The sequence below is a fragment of the Giraffa tippelskirchi genome, chromosome 4 (genome assembly GCF_054371585.1).
Source record: "Giraffa tippelskirchi isolate mGirTip1 chromosome 4, T2T-mGirTip1v1.2.pri, whole genome shotgun sequence".
NCBI classification, from domain to species: Eukaryota; Metazoa; Chordata; class Mammalia; order Artiodactyla; family Giraffidae; genus Giraffa; species Giraffa tippelskirchi.
Window position 1 is genome coordinate 121,671,216 of NC_137278.1, and position 13,417 is coordinate 121,684,632.

Genomic DNA, 13,417 nt, shown 5'->3' on the forward strand with positions numbered 1-13,417 from the left:
TTTTCATTTTCTCTTTGGGGACAGGATGCAGGGTCTTTTAAACATGGTTACATAGGAATTTTTACCTGAATTGTCCTATATATATGTATTTCCATAAGTACTTACAAACATTTAAAATAGATTGAGAATGATTGTAATTATTTTTCTGTGAAAAAGAGTTTAAAATATTTATAATTTTAAAGTGATCTATCTTATCTTTTGGATAAAAAAGAAAAAAAAAAACTATCATTGGATAAAACGGGAAAAATAGCCACCATTTTAACTGGTCTTCTAGGAAAAACCTAGTAATGTCTTAATCTTCCAGTTGATCATTGTTTGCTAAGACTATAAAAGAGGATTTCGACTTTCAGAAGAGATTTTCTGAGAAAGTTTTGGTTATACAATCTGAAGTTTATATCTTCTGTAAACTACCAATCAATTTCACTCTCTAGTGTATGTCATGCTTGACAGAGAAGACAATTCTGTGAAGCTGATTTCTAAGTCAGGAGGCTTATACCATTTACAGCACAGCCTCTTAGATAAGGTTTCATTCCCTTTAGTGCAGTAGGATGTTAGGTCTAATGATGCTGCCTGGACCATTGTAATTTTGACCATGGCAGGGTTCTAAGTACAAGTTATGGGTAGACTGTAGATTTCAAAGTGACTTGAGAAATAGTTGCACAAGTCTTATTTCCTTGAATGGCACTCCCCCCAAACATACATATTAAAAATTGTGGTTGCCTTTTCTATTAACTGGATAACACTTATAATGTAATGATTCCAATACTTAATAGTAATTGGAGCAAATCCTAAGGTTGTTTGAAAACTAAAAGGCCACTTAGACAAATTAAAAACTCATTTACCTATGTCTGACATGTATCAAATACAGAGTGAAAAAGACCAATGACTCCAGCTTATCACTAAGAGCTGAGTAAAAATTACCTGCCATTGGATTTAAAGCTGTGTTAGTGTCCAGCTAAATTTATAACCAAGCTATTAAATCATATGAAAAATGACAACATGTTTGATGCTCGTTTATCCCAAACATTCTCCCAGGATTCTTTTATTCTCTTTGTTTCAAAAATGTGCTTACACTGAGAGAACTTTATTCCTTTGTTACTTCTCTATTAATGAGATTCCGGTTTAACAATACATTGGAATTATAATAAAGAGTAGAGTTAATACAAGCTGTCCTGTATGTGAGTTACATAATATGCTGAGTAGATCCCTACAAAGCCATACTTATCTAATTATAATGAGACCAACTCCTTGAAGAACACATGTTTGTGTCTCATATAACTAATTAATGAAGACTGAAATAATTGATGGCGAATGTAACAGAAGTATACCAGTAGATACTGAACTTTATCTCCTTTTTCACCATTGGTTCTTTATTGATAGTGCTAATATTAATTGAATAATGTGACAAAACTATAGCTTTGTTTATACTTTTTATCCAAGCAGTGCAACATTCCTACAGGACACAGTATGTAAGATTGAAAATTTAAAAAAATAATGAATGGTGGATTACTGTAGATAATTAAAATTAATATCAAATAGTCATTTTGGAATCAGTTAATTAAGTTTCCAGATCATGGTGGTCTCTTTTCATGGGTAAGTAAGTGTTGCCTAAGAGTCCAAGCTCAGTTTATGCATTTTTAAATGACTGGACCTTTCACTTTCATTAAGCTTGACACAAAAAGACTGCACTGATTGATCCTTCCAGAAGGGAAACAATCTTCATTTCCATGAAATAAATTCTAAGACCTCCCTTCTGCAGCAACACAATAGCATCAGCTGGTTAACTAGGCCTGTGGATATCTTTGTAAATACAATGTTGGATGAATGAATTTTTAATAAAGTTGAGCATAGGAGATAAAGATAAAAATAAGAAAAATTAAAAAGAATCATATGTTTCATGAATTATGGACCCATCAATGGTAAATAATAAAGCCGAATTAGCTGAGAGGCAAAATAGGATGGAGACTCCTATAGCTGTAAGGAAATTTATAAGAATGACATTACAGTTTATATTCTGAAAAGCAGTGAGAGATAAAGGATGAATAGTACCAGTATCCAGATCCCATAGGAAACCACATACAGGCCAAGGGTTTTTGCATGAAATGAGTGTTTGTCCCTCCACATTTTAATCTTTCCTTCCCATTCAGTATTGGGATTCCTTTCCAAGTACTGCTACTGCTGCTACTGCTAAGTCGCTTTAGTCGTGTCCGACTCTGTGCGACCCCATAGACAGCAGCCCACCAGGCTCCTTCGTCCCTGGGATTCTCCAGGCAAGAATACTGGAGTGGGTTGCCATTTCCTTCTCCAGTGCATGAAAGTGAAAAGTGAAAGTGAAGTCGCTCAGTCGTGTCTGACTCTTCGCGACCCCATGGGCTGTAGCCTACCAGGCTCCTCCGTCCATGGGGTTTCCCAGGCAAGAGTACTGGAGTGGGGTGCCATTGCCTTCTCCCCTTTCCAAGTAAATACTTAGCTAATTGAGGTCAAAAAGCTTTTAGCAAAGGTACAACTCTGTTATTGGAAAAATCTAAGAACTTTCCTCAAATAGTTACATATACATCAAGATCTTATATTTTTTTAACTGTGTTAGATTGAGTTTTCTAAATTTGCCCATTTCTTGGAAAAATCTTATTGGAATTATGCAAATAGTTTTCAAAAAGAATATAGTCCACAGTTCTTTTGTAGTTGTTGAAAGTAATAGGAAATTTACCTTTTTCTCATTTTAAGCTATTGTATATTTTTCCTTCTGACATAAATAGAACAGGCTATAGTTATCAATCTTCTTCCTTTTTTTTTTTGCCTCTTTTTGGATGGGTGAAGGGAGAGTTATGTGAGTTTCTGCATATGTCTTTGGCTTACAGTACAGAGATAATGGGTCACCTTTTCTGAGGGCCTGACTCCCACATACATGTATATATGTATAGCTGCATCAATACTTGCTTTACTGAAAAAGAGACCTTAATTCATCTCTTAAACTTTTATCAGAATGGCTGTGACCCTGGGGAAGATGATTATTGTCCAATACTCATTGTTCAAACAGAAATACTTTCACAATAATATAAGGTAGGAATGAAAAACTTGAATGGTATATAGTTCTTAAAGGAAAACTAGTTTATAAGCAATGGTTTTAACTTACATTTTCAGATTTTATTAAATAGTTTAATAGGAACATTGCAAAGTCACAAGGTATTGCAATTCTTTTCCATTATTGATGGGTTAAAAAATGCAACTCTGTGGAGGGAGGCTTAAGAGGGAGGTGATGTATGTATAATTACGGCTGATTTGCGTTGTTGTATGGCAGAAACCAACACGGCATTGCAAAGCAATTGTCCTGCAATTAAAAAATAAATTAAAAAAAAGAAAAAAGAAAAAAAAAAGCAACTCTGAAAACTTGGCCTATTAACTTTACAATCTGAGATGTAGATAACAAACATCATGAACTTTTGATTCTCTGCTGTTCTCAAATAAGCCACAATTTAATTATGAGTAATTACAAAATTCACACATTCATGCTGAGTACGAATTATATAAGATTTCTAGAACTAAGTGAATGAACACAAGTACTGTGCACAATCTCATGGTAGGTAAACTGTTAAATTTTTTTTTTTTCCAGATCAGTTTACATAGTGTAACTATAGCTTTGTTTTATCTACCTTTAAACTCACTTCACCCAACGGTAGAGGATCTGAACTGGTAATACAGTCTAGACAACAGATAAGATCGTGTCACATGGCACAAATGGAGGCTTCCATTCTCTTTTTTAAAGAAACCTCTTAAGATAGCCACTTGACTTAAAGACATTTTTGCACACCACCGGCCCAAGGCACCGTTTGTAGCCTGTGGTGACAAAATCAAATTATTTCAAGCTGAGAAACACTTTCTCCTATAGGATAAAGACATTTTATTTGTGGACAAAATGCCCTACGGAGAGGCTCTTAATCAAATCACCCATTATCACAATCATCAAATGCATACAACATCTAAGTCCAGTTAGTGGAAGATGGGACCATATGGACGTCTGTCACGATGGCATGGTAAGAAGATAGCTCGTTGTGCCTTCAGCTCAAATGCTTTGAGTTCAAGCATTAAGCTTCTCAGTACTTTTGTGAACTAGGTAAGCAATTTCCTATGCTCCATTTTCCCTTTGTGCCTCAGTATATCCAAGGTAAGGCTGTTGCTGCTGATTATCTTGAATGTGTACAGATAACTATTAATTTAAAATGTCTAATTAAGTTTCCTCAGGAGGGACCATAGCTAATTCTATGCTTTATGGGATGTCTTCATGAGGAGAAGACCCACATCTCTTCATTATATCACTTCTACTGTGCTTGTTAAAGTGACCTCATTCACAAAGCAAGTGCTCAGCCAAAGGCAGCTTTTACCACAGACATACGTGAGGATGCTTTCTGTGAGCTCTCCACTGAATGTGGGGGAGGTGAAGCACTTTTGACACAAAAGGTCAACTCAGGTGACTTTGCCCTTGCACTTTCTTTCTAGCTGCCTATCTCTGCCTGTCTACTGTCTAGGGAGGAGCTGGGAGCTGGCAAGTACCAGTGGCCATGTGGCCATGATGGTTTTGTACCTGTATGCTCAGGGGTGTCAGCTATAAGAAGGGAATATGTTGTAGGGCAACAAAAGAATGCTTCGCCTAGATGTGTGGCTCAGGTGGTAAAGAATCTGCCTGCAATGCAAGAGACATGGATTCAATCCCTGGGTTGGGAAGATCCCCTGGAAAAGGGAATGGCTACCCACTCTGGTATTCTCGCCTGGAGAATTCAATGGACAGAAGAGCCTGGTGGGCTACAGTCCATGGGGTCTCAAAGAGTTGGAAGTGACTGAGCGACTAACACTTTCACTTTTTCACATAAATAGGTGAAAAGGTTTCTGAGCTCAAAGCGAGGATGCAGGGCACAGATGTTGTATAATTCTGTATAGTATCATACAAGTCAAAGAAATGCTGAGCCAATGTAGACAGTAGGCATCATGGAATACATTATTTTATGGCTTGATGGCATTGATATGAGTTTTTACAACTTATACACATAGTGTCAGTGTTAGTTAAATGAAAGTTTGATTCCTATAGAACATTTGTAGATATTGACTGTGATAATTCTGAAAAAAATTACTAGTTTTGAATTATCCTTTACTATCGCTCTATTGACTTCCATAGACACACAACCCAAAATTGGGCACATAATATCACTTCTTTTTTTGTTGTGAAAATGATATTTAAGACATTGTTGATTCTGTTTCTTCATAAATCCACTACAATATACGGGTTTTAGAATTTGATACCATTAAAAATGTTTTTCTCAAAGTCTTGATAAAAGAATTATGCAGCTCATCAAATTTGCTTTGTTGCCTTGGCTCCCATGCAGCTTAAAGATAAATAATAACTATGATGATACAGTCTTTACATGATGACAGAATTTATTTTCTCGTTTATATAAAAAGTAGTCGCTTCAGGCAGACTAGAAAGACTTACAGTTTCTCTTGAATTTAACAAATTGGCTGGCAAATCTTTTGGCATTAATTTGGTTAACCTCCACTTGAAGAAAAATGTAATGACAAAAATATTGAAATTAGAGTCTCCTTGTTACTAATAGAAGGCAGCAAAGTGTGTTCACTGGTAGAAAGATTTGAATTCAGAGTCAGACTGACTTGGATTTAAATCATGATTCTACCTTTATTGGTAAGATTGGGGCATATTGTTATCATTTCTGAGTTTAGGTATTCTATTTGTGGAATATGTGAAACTCTTAAAATGGTGCCTAGCACATGATAAATAATCAATAAATATTGACTACTGTTATCTTTCATGGGGTCACAAAGAGTTGGAAACAACTTAGCGACAGAACAACTGTTTGTTTGTTTTTTAATAATAATTATTGATTAAAATGTAGACTAGATAATACAGATTAAAGTTTAAACAGGATGTTTTTAGATGATTCTGTAAGAGATGCAAAGGAAATATCAATGAACTAATGAGCATTTTCTATTTGAATGTAGAAGTTTCATAAGTAGAGTAGACACTTGAACAAAAGTTTGAGCTGTGCAATTCCACTTAGACACAGATTTTTTTCAATAATTATAGTACTTGAATTTTTATTTTGTTGTTGTTGTTGTTCAGTTGCTAAGTCGTGTCCAACTCTTTGTGACCCCATGGACAGCAGGTTTCCCTGTCCTTCACCATATCCCAGAGTTTGCTCAAACTCATGTCCATTGAGATGGTGATGCCATCCAACCACCTAATGCTCTGCCACCCCCTTCTCCTTTTGCCTTCAATTCTTCCCACCATCAGGGTCTTTACAATGAGTTGGCTCTTCCCATCAGGTGGGCAAAGTATTGGAGCTTCAACTTTAGCATCAATCCTTCTGATGAATATTCCGGGTTGATTTCCTTTAGGATCGACTGGTTTGATCTCCTTACAGTCTGAGGGACTCTTAAGAATCTTCTTCAGGACTACAATTTGAAAGCATCAGTTCTTTGGCTCTCAGCCTTCTTTATGGTCCAATTCTCACGTCTGTACATGATTACTGGAAAAACCATAGCTTTGACTATGTGGACTTTGTTGGCAAAGTGATGTTTTAATACGCTGTCTAGGTTTGTCATAGCTTTCCTTCCAAGGAGCAAGTGTCTTTTAATTTCATGGCTACAGTCACTGTTTGCAGTGATTGTGAAGCTCAAGAAAATAAAATCTGTCACTGTTTCCACTTTTTCCCTTTCTATTTGCCATGAAGTGATGGGACTGGATGCCATGATCTTAACTTTTTGAATGTTGAGTTTAAGCCAGCTTTTTCACTCTCCTCTCAAGAGGCTATTGAGTTCTTCTTCACTTTCTGCCATTAGACTGGTATCATCTGCATATCTGAGGCTGTTGGTATTTCTCCCCAAAATTTTGATTCCAGCTTGTGCTTCATCCAGCCTGGCAGTTGCATGATGTACTCTGCATATAAATTAAATAAGCAGGGCGACTATAGACAGCTTTGACGTACTTCTTTCCTAGTTTTGAACCACTCAGTTTTTCTATGGCCAGTTCTAACTGTTGCTTCTTGACCCTCATACAGGTTTCTCAGGAGACAGGTAGGATGGTCTGGTACTCCCATCTTTTTAAGAGTTCTCCACAGTTTGTTGTGATCCACACAAAGGATTTAGCATAGTCAATGAAGCAGAAGTAGATGTTTTTCTGGAATTCTCTTGCTTTCTCTATGATCCAACGAATGTTGGCAATTTCACTTTTATTTTATAGATCTTTAAATTAACTAAGTGTGAGGAAAAGTTTGTGTTTGATTAGAGATCATAATATGTGGAATCAAAAGAACTAGGGTTTGAGTCTTGACTGTATCCACACTGTTTCAGCTTCTTGTCCTTGGGTAAGTCATTTACCAATTACTTTGTTTTTGAGGTTGAGGTGGCAGTATGTGGATTTGCCACTGCTTTGATTGCTGCCCCAACTCCTGTGTTGTTCATGCTGCTGCTGCTGTTGCCGCTAAGTTGCTTCAGTCACGTCTGTCTCTGTGCGACCCCATAGACGGCAGCCCACCAGGCTCCGCCATCCCTGAGATTCTCCAGGCAAGAACACTGCAGTGGGTTGCCATTTCCTTCTCCAATGCACGAAAGTGAAAAGTGAAAGTGAAGTTGCTCAGTCGTGTCGGACTCCTAGTGACCCCACGGACTGCAGCCTACCAGGCTCCTCTGTCCATGGGATTTTCCAGGCAAGAGTACTGGAGTGGGTGCCATTGCCTTCTCCTGTGTTGTTCATAGGTCAGCTATATTCCATTACATATATTTAAACATTATATAGAATGACTTGTTAATATTCTTTATTTTACTTGTATGATATAGTTCACAGACTCACAGATATAGAGAACAAATGAGTGGTTACCAGTAGGAGGAGGGAAGCGGGAGGGGAAAGACAGGAGGAGGGGATTAAGAGGTAGAAACTATTAATACTATATATGAAATAAATAAGTTACAAGGAGTTATTGTATAGCACAGAACATACAGTCAATATTTTATAATAATGATAAATGGACTATAAGTGTTAAACATTGTGAATCACTATGTTGTACACCTGAAAATTATATATTACTGTAAATCTACTATACCTCAATATAAAAAAAGAAAAACAAACTGAATGCTAAAACTAGTCATTATTTTAATAGGATGAAATAAGTTATGATTAAAGAATATCCTAAGGTTTTATAGTTTCCAAATTCCAGAAACTATAGTACTGATATTTGGGGTTTACATGTCTATATGTAGACCCTACTCACTAATTTACAAATATGTTATTTGCTAAAAGCTTCCTTGTAACTTGCTAGTTTAAAACTCAAGATAATTATTGAGCCTTATATAATATTGTTAATATGATATACAATATACATTATATTGTCTTAACAGAAAATACACTGTAATGCTAACTTGTTTTAAGTTTAGTTCTTCTTTTTAAAGCTGTTCTAATCCCTAACAATAAAGCTAAAGTCTTATGTTTTCAATAAAAGGCAGAAAGCAATACTTTGGTCACCTTTTATCCTAAAGCTAATAAAATATATTTAAGCATATGGAATATTCATAAGGCATTTTAGTTAAATATTTTCTGTTATGAAACCTCTGATCAAGAAAGACTGAAAAGAAACAATTATAAAATTTATTTGGAATGAATTTAATTAGATGTAGACAATAAGACCAGAAAGAACTTTGGTGTATATCTCGATGGAGAATTCTGAGCCCTTCCAGTGGTTTTTGGAGTTCAATTCAATAAATATATTTTTCAATTGAACCTGCTGTATTGTGACTGTGAAGCATATTTTCAATGAAGGGTGACTAAAACATCATCTCTGTACTTCTATACCACTGAAGATCAAGTTCAGCTGCATATCACAGGAAAATCCAAAATAACCTCAGATTAAATGAAAGAGAAGAAGCATATTTCCCTCCCACTAGTAAAGCAGTCTGGAGTGACACAGTTGGAGCTGCTGAAGGACTTCATTTCTTTTCCCTTCCTTTTCTGGTGCAGGTGGCTTATATTGCCAAGGCAATCCCATGGTCCTTGACGGGCTTAGGAATTTAGTCATCTTATCTCTGACTACAGCAGCAGGAAAGAGGAAGGAGGCAGAGACAGGCACAGCCCTCATTAGAAAAAAAAAATTAGACTTTTTTTTTGGGCAGAGCAGGTTTAGGTTCCCAGCACAATCGAGCAGAAGGTACAGAGATTTAGCATATATCTCCTGTCCTCATACATGCATTATCAGCATGCTCTGTAGTCCCCTCATTTTTAAGGACATTTTCTGGAAGTATCAGTCAACATTTCTGCTTACCTCTCATTTGGTGAGAGCTGAGTTGTATGGGACACTCATATATGTATCGAAGCCTGAGAGATGGAGTCTTTCAGCTGCTGGGTAATGCACCTAGCTAAAGTGGAAGATTCTATCATAAAAGAAGGGGAGAATGGCTATTGAGGGCAACAGGCAGTCTGTACAGAACTCTCAAGGCAGTTCCAACATAGAAGTTAGTTAATCAGTATAAAGAGAATGATAATAGTAGCCATCAGGAGCAAAGGATGATAAGAGAGGTACATACAGAAGACAATGGGCTTCAGAGAGCAAATGCAGTTGGGAGTCCTGAGATGTTTTCACGACAGGAGCCATATCTGAAGACAACCTGGTGGGTAGGTAGTGGGTCAGACCCTATTGCCCGCCTCAGTTCCTTGTGCTCTCTCATTTCTTGTTGGTAGATCCTAAATTTGAGGCCCCTGCTAACACGAAGCCCCTCTTAACAAGCAGCTTTTCCAAAGAATGGGAAAACTATGTCAGTTGTAACCTAAGCCTCACTTAAGTTGAGAACTGGGGCTTCCCAGGGTTTCCCTGGTGGCTGAGATGGTAAAGAATCAGCCTGCAATGTGGGAGACCTCGGTTCCATCCCTGGGTTGGGAAGATCACCTGGAGGAGGGCATGGCATCCCACTCCAGTATTCCTGCCTGGAGAATCCCCATGGGCAGAGGAGCCTGGCGGGGGCAGTCTATGGGGTTGCACAGAGATGGACACACCTGGCACGACTTGGCACACATGCTGCAGTGCAAGCTGAGAACTAAACATAAAATGAAAAACTTCTTGAAGAGAACCTCAGAGCCTTTTAAAAAACATCTGAAGGATCCAGGGGATCTTGAACTCTAGTTTGGGAAACACTGGTCTAAGCCCATAAAGAGGAACAAAATATTTTCCTAACTATCAGGGGCAGTATTTTATGGTGCTAAAGAGCTTGGTCTAAGGCCAAACTGCCTACATTTAAATCTTAATCTTGTCTTGACTAACTGCAGGCTTCTGGGCACAGAAGTTAATGTTTTTATATTTCATTTTCCTCATCTTTGAAATGAGGATAGTAATTACCCATTTCATAGGTTAGTATAAGGATTGAATGAGCTGATATTTATGGAGTTCCTAGAACAGTGTCTGACATACATTTTGTGCTACATTATATGTGCTTAGTTGCTAAGCTGTGTCAGATTCTTCGTGACTTCATAAGATTATGGAGGTTCCTCTGTCCATGGGGTTTCCCAGGCAAGAATACTGGAGTGGATTGCCATTTCCTTCTCCAGGGGATCTTCCAGACCGGGAATTGAACCCACATCTCCTGCATTGCAAGCAGATACTTGACCCACTGAGCCACTGGGGAATAAGTGTTAATTACATATATTAAAAAACTTCAGATTGTTCTCTGTCCACAAAATCATTAATCCTCAACATTTTATAAAGTCTGGTTTCTTTAATTCATTTCTTATCCTCTTCTCCCTTTGTGTTTTCTGAGAATAGAAGAAGGGACCTTTTGCTGCCTCATTTCCCTTTAGGCCTCACTTCCTCAGTCATATGAAGAGCACCTTAGAGACTCTGAGTTTAGGGAAGATTCGACTCAATGCTGAACCACTGCCTCTTGTTCTTCTCAGATTCTGCATTGGGAAAGAGAGGGAGTGGTTCATTCTTTTTCTTTGAAAAATGAGCAGACCTGGGTTTGAATCCAGGTTCTGCAACTTCTATCTGCAGTTACCCTGAACCTTCTACATTTTAGATTCTTCATATGTCAAAGGGAATAGCAAGAACTCATAGGATTTGTGCTAAGAGTTAAATTTAAAAAAGATTCAAAGGGTGAATAGATAAATTGTGGCACATCCACAGCATGGAATATTAGTAGATACTAAAAACAAACAAACAAAAAAACAAGCTATCAAGACACAAAAACGTGGAAGAACCTTAACAGCATATTGCTACAGTTAATTCATGTTGATGTATGACAGAAATCAAACCAATATTGCAAAACAGTCATCAATCGATTATAAAAAACTATGAAGTGATGTCAATTAATTTGTCCTTCCAAATGCTAAGCATATAGTAGTGAGTGGGAGCTGAGTGGGAAATCACTGAGATGTCAAAGAGAAATCACAGTAGCTGAGAAGATGAGACATTAAGGGAAATCCTGATGATAGGGAGGTGAGTTCTTGGTCAGGGCCTTACAAATCTGCCTTACAAATTGTACACTCTTAACTTGAATACTAAACATAAAAGGGAAACCATCAATTGCTATATTTTTTTCCAAAGAGAAGTTTTGAAATTATGCAAAGATCAAAACTGAAATTTGGACAAAGTGAATTTTTGATCATTTCACTAAGTGGAAACAATTGCCATGATGCATAATATGAGAACTCCATGCAGAAATAATGAACTTTAACAACATATGAAGGTAATATTTCAACTTATATCTTGAAATTTCTGGGCAGAAGTGAGAATACCCTCAACATAATAAATTATGTAAGGAAATTAAGAAGGTCAAAACCATCTTTTGCATAGCTAACGAATTCCTATAAAGAACAGGTAACTCCATAATGTGCTTTAGCTTTCTTTCACTATTTTGGATTCACAGATCCTTGTGATATACAAACAGATATCATTCTCCTTAGTTAAAACCAAATATTGGTCTGATATTAGATTCAAGTTTTCTCAGATGGCATAGGAGAATTAAAAGTGACACAGTACACCATACTATCTAATTAACATTTTCTTTCTTAAGTTCAGAGGGCCTTGTATAGAACCATATCTTTGGAAACATCTATTGCTGTGATGAAAGGCTGTCGCTATGGGATTCCCATCATTCAGGGAAACTGCACATAGTAGCCTGAGGTAGAGGCCCATTATTTTCTTTTCTGCTTTTTGATCCATGCCAGAGATTTCTTGGGGGAGGTTTAAATAATATTCAAGTTCATTTTGTTGGCAAAGGCAAGATGCTAATGATTGACACAGATGCGTAGTGTATAATTTCTAAAATTTTTTTCCATATCATCTCCTTGAGTTATTTTTGACAAAGGAAAATTAATACAAAATTTTATTTTCTTATTATTTTATAAAGAGGTGATTCCTAAAACATTACATATTTTTGGAGCAAAAAAGCACGTGTGAATTTGCTCTGAGTAGTACATCTGAGGTCTCGAAGAGTCGGACACGACTGAGTGACTTCACTTTCACTTTTCACTTTCATGCACTGGAGGAGGAAATGGAAACCCACTCCAATATTCTTGCCTGGAGAATCCCAGGGACGGAGGAGTCTGGTGGGCTGCCATCTATGGGGTCGCACAGAGTCGGACACGACTGACGCGACTTAGCAGCAGCAGCAGCAGCAGTACATCTGAACTTACGATGGCGTTTGCCCTACAGAGGACAAAATGCCTAAACTATTCTTAGATCTCTTATTATGCAGCAGACAGGACAATGTTAGTATAAAACACATGGTTAAAGCTGAACAGAAACAGTCAGAATAGACTGTTGTAAACCTTCAATGAACTGAAAAAGTAACAATTTCCACCAAGAAATTGCTCTGTTTGGGGCCAAAATGATAGTTTTGTTAAGGAAGAAAGAGTTCACCAGATGGGAGGTTGCTGGAATTTACAACCATATATATCTTTTTTCTTCTGAAAGAAAGAGGCATTTGTTTCCTGACACATTATCAGAAAAATTGTTCATTTTTATTCTTCATCTGTCACTCAAAGTTGTCACTACATTTAGTGGCTATTTATTCTGCACATCATGCCTACCTCTAATAGTGCTGTCAGCCTGACTGGTATTCATATGCCAGTAACACATTTCTTTCTACTTCAAACGCAACTTCTGGAGAGTAGCTTCCTCCTTCTGTTATAAATCCCAAACGAGTCATTGCAAGAAGTTCCAGTCTGTTCACCCTCCTTTCTGTTCCTCATTTTTAATCAAAATAGGAACTAGTGACATTTTCCGTGATTAGTGGGGCTTTGTTTTAAATTGTTCCTTGAGTTGAAGTGCTTGATTCAAACTAATCTTTCCATGCATTTCCACTGAGTCTTCTTTGGGACAAATGATACAAACTCAAATTTGAGTAGTGGAGGCTAAAGGTGCAAATTGAT